Source organism: Mus pahari, chromosome 13, assembly GCF_900095145.1.
Source record: "Mus pahari chromosome 13, PAHARI_EIJ_v1.1, whole genome shotgun sequence".
Classification (NCBI taxonomy): domain Eukaryota; kingdom Metazoa; phylum Chordata; class Mammalia; order Rodentia; family Muridae; genus Mus; species Mus pahari.
Window position 1 is genome coordinate 15,573,794 of NC_034602.1, and position 4,607 is coordinate 15,578,400.

Sequence of the window (4,607 nt, forward strand, 5' to 3'; positions counted from 1 at the left end):
CTTGTCCTTTGTTTCAGCTGGATTGAGTTGCAAAGCAAGCTCAGCAGGCCATCAACTCCTCAAAGCTCCTGAAGGGAATTGCAAATGCTGGGAGGCCAGGCAACTCCAGTTAGGTTGTAGAACTATCCAGAGTTTGCTTAGCCTACTCAAGGCTGGGGGAAGAGCACAAGTACTTTTGTTTGGTATTTGTAATTTCACAAAATTATTAGGTAAAAAGTTAGACCCAAACCATGGATTTGAAAGGCAAAAAGGCTTACATTTTATTAGTTTCCTTATTTGTTTTTGTGTGGTGTATCGTGTGTGTGTGTGTGTGTGTGTGTGTGTGTGTGTGTGATCATATATGTGTGCTCACTTTTCCATTTTACTTTTCTTTTCTTTTTAGCCTGTACAGGGAACTGTTCTACTTAGTGTCTAAAAAGTAAAACCACACAACTTTGTCAAGGTAATTAAATTAATGGCTACCGGTTAATTAGGTTGACTAAACAGAGGAGATTTTTAAAAACCAACTAAAACAGGACAATAAGAAGGATTTCAGAATGATTTAAACTGGAATAGAGACCCATCAGTCCTGGAAACTTCTGGTGCCCCAGCATCTTGAATTATGCTGATTCTTGTCCCCATTGTGCAAGGCACCACAAAAGAACATTCTCATATAACTTAATAATCATTTCTATTTTGTTATGATTTAGAATCTCAACCCAGTAGCTAAAAGGATCTTGAACAAATAGCAGACCTTTCATTTTACCATCCTCGAGGTTCTTCACAAATGTGAATCCCAGTTCTTCATATATCTTACAGGCACTCTAGGTCTCAGGAACAACATTCCCAATGTGACCAGACGCCTGAGAGTCTGAGTTGCTGTTGTGGTAACTCTGGGTGTCATCATCTTCAGAGCTCCAGTTGTGTGTCAACTCAAATGTAACTTTTCTGGAGAACATCAATGCTATTCTTTCATTCTTATCCTTGGGGATGTCATTCTAATATTAATAAGCTAAGAAATTGTAATAAGCTATGAAAATTATATAATAGGAAAATCAAACTTCTTAAGTCAGTCCCAGAACCCTTCTATGAAAATTTGGGGACTGCACAGGATCATTAACTCTTAGCACTGTTTGCTGCAAGTAGAAAATTCTTGGTGTTGGAGACCGCGTCAGAGCAGCAACTGAGGACCTCCTCATTCCTGAGTCTGCTGGATGAGTTGTGGCTCTGTGTTGGTGGCCCTGGAGGGTCACTGATCAGCTCTGTTAGCAAACATCCGACCACACCTACATCTTAGTTTTTGAGACAGAATCTCTTCATTGAACATGGGAATGCCGTTTATTACTCTAGTGGTTGGCCATGGAGCCACAAAGACACTCCTGACTCTGCCCATTCCCAGACCATCACAGGAGTTACAGACATGGATGATACTGTGGTATTTACAATGATTTGGGGATCTAAAGTAAAGTACTAGAGCTTGAAAAAGAAACACTATAATTACTAATCCATCTTGTCAGCCCCACCCTACTTATTTGTTTGTTTTTAAAGTAAGGAGTAGTGACTGAGGACAAAAAGATGAGAGAACAAGACTGAAACCACAGAGAGGAACACTCCTCCATTGCTGGTGGGATTACATGCTTGTACAACCACTCTGGAAATCAGTCTGGTGGTTCCTCAGAAAACTAAACATAGTACACCTGGAAGATCCAGCAATTACCTATCCTGGGCATATACTCAGAAGATGTTCCAATGGTAATAAGGACACATAATCCACTCTGTTCATAGCAGCCTTATTTATAATATCCAGAAGCTGGGAAGAACCCAGATGTCCCTTAATAGAGGAATGGATACAGAAACTGTGGTACATTTACACAATGAGGTACCACTCAGCTATTAAAAACAATGAATTTATGAAATTCCTAGGCAAATGGATGNATCTGGAGGATATCATCCTGAGTGAGGTAATCCAATCACAAAAGAAGTCACTTNATATGCACTCACTGATAAGTAGATATTAGCCCTGAAACCACAGAGAAATGAGAAAGAGAGGGGAAAAAAATGAAGAAATGAAAGAATGAATACCAAATAGGATGGGTGGGTAAAACTAAATCATTTGAAGTTCATGAGTTCTGCAATTTGCATACAAGTACAAAAACAACTTGAAGGTTAGTAAATATTTATAATCTACAACATGTGAAGAATTATTAAAGACAAAGATATACTCACTAATGCTTAGTAGAATGCTAGCCATTGAGAAGAATGTGTATCTACACAACATTGCTTAATTCATACTCTTAGAATCAAAGTCCAAGAATTGAAAACTGTCCTGATATATATATATATATATATATATATATATATATATATATATATATATATATGTGTGTGTGTGTGTGTAATACATAATGGATTTCTCGTAATAAAGTGTTTTAAGGATAAAAACCTAGTCATTTCCTACTTCTTTTTCTTCTTCCTCCCATATTCTTTGGATTCTGAAGTACCTTTGGCTACTCACTTGTCTTGCAGTTACTTATAAGTAAATATAAATAATATATAAAGTGTTTATAAATCCTCCTTACTCATATTTCAAGCTTTCTTCCTAGTCTCACTCAAATATACACAAATAGGTTGATTGAGACACATTGTTTATTTGTAAGGTCATAATGTAAATTTTAGTTTACCAAGTGGTGGGGGAAGGGGAAATAGAAAAAATCAGCTGATAGAAATAGTTTCTGTTTAGAATGAGTTAAATATTATAGAAATAATGCTGATAGTTCATGGTGATGTAACTCTAATCAATGTCACTGAGTTGCCTATTGAAAAAATAAAACACTTTTATTTATATTTTTTATATAGCCTGTAAATTAGTAAGTTCCATAAAAGGAAAAGTACAGAAAAATCCCTCAGCTTAAGTTCTTGGGAGGTCTGTAGAGATAAAGATTGATCCCAGGTAACACTGCCCCGGGATTATGTTACAGGATGCAAAGATCTTTGTGCTCCCTCCTCCTCCAAATATGTTAAGATATCCCAAATTTTCTCTATTATCACAGTGCTGTGTGTCTCTGAAACATTCTCTAGGGACTCACTTCCATGTCTCCTATATGGACAAAACAAACAAACAAACAAACAAACAAATAAATAAATATAAAAAGACACGCTGCTTTAGAATGAAAGTTCATTCTTCATGTAGCAGCAGCTTGAGTGTCTCATCTAAGCTCTGTAAGTAACATACCAATCTGAAAAGATCTGGGACCTGTGTAGGATCTGATTCTGTAAATGCCACGCCTATATCTACTCCAAACTTATATGAAGATTTTACAACATGTCCGTCAGTTTTCTGTACATAAATACAGGGTTCAATCTGTATGTCCCTAAGATAACTGTGTAGGCTATATCCTTTGCTAGGTACAGTTCTACATGTTCAAGTGTGATGTTAATAGGAAACATGGAGTGACTAAATTATCAATTAGTAGTATTCAAACTACTTTAAGTTATTGGGAAGTGATTAACCTGTAATGATACAATTGAGGAAAGAGTAAAATCTAAGTCACCTGCCCATGAGAAAAGACTGAATTTTGTGGTTACTGAAATTTCTTTAAAATTTTCTATTAGCATGATTCCAAACTCTATTCCAAAATATCTGTGGAAAGAAACTTGCAAGAAATGTGATGCTATACTCTTTTTTAAAATGTTTCCATTGGGCAGTTTTATTTTTATTTTTATTTTTTCTTGTGTGTGCGTGCTATAAACAAAGTAAAACCTTGGATTCATATAAAGAAATATACAAAGTAAAAGTAACTCAGCAAGGCAATTCTGTTTTTGTAAATTGTGAGCATAGATCAAACATCAAGAGTGTCTAGCAAACACTCATGGGAGATATGATAGCCATCTTTTCTTACTGTTATAGATAGTGACTGAGTCTCATCTTCTTGGTGGGCACTTGACTTCACACCCTGATGCTAATCGACATTATGTGGGTCAAATAAGGAAATAGGAGTTCTTGCTGGCCTTCCCCACTTAGAAGTAAAAACTGAGGTTCCTTTGGATAGGAAAACAAACAAATAAACAAACATGTAACATTTCTCATTGTGAAATAAGTGTGATTAAACCCTATTTATTCAAAATCAAATAAAGCAAATGGAAAGACAATTTACCATTCATGATAAAATGATCCTAGCCTTTTCCAAGAAAATATTTTAGGAAAAAAACCTATCCTACATTTTGGGTCACAAGTGCCTTCTAATGGGAAATCACTGTAAGTATTATTAATGTTTGGCATTTAGGGAAAATGAAGTTAAAGTATGAGAATCACAAACAACATCTCTTGTGAGATGAGTTGAAAATCAAGCCCATTCTGTCTTCAATCAGAACATGGAGTGACTTAATTAGAAATTGATAGTATTCAATCTACTTTAAGTTACTGTGAAGTGGATTAACCTGTAATGATAAAATTGAGGCAAAGATTAAAATCTAAATGATGTGGTCTAACTACTAAATAACATATTCATCTTTCATGGAGGAGTTTAATAAAACTTTCCCTGAATTAGCCAAGAATTTTCCTAATTCTCTACCATTACAGCAATTAAGGTTTCTGTATTTTGAGCTTTAATTTCTTCCTTCCTTCCTTC

At 35.4% G+C, this 4,607-nt stretch overlaps 1 pseudogene; it reads right to left on the reverse strand.

Annotated features, from left to right (window-relative positions):
• Window positions 1-599: 599 nt before the first annotated feature.
• LOC110330869 overlaps window positions 600-4,607 on the reverse strand; it is a 28,110-nt pseudogene continuing 24,102 nt past the window's right edge.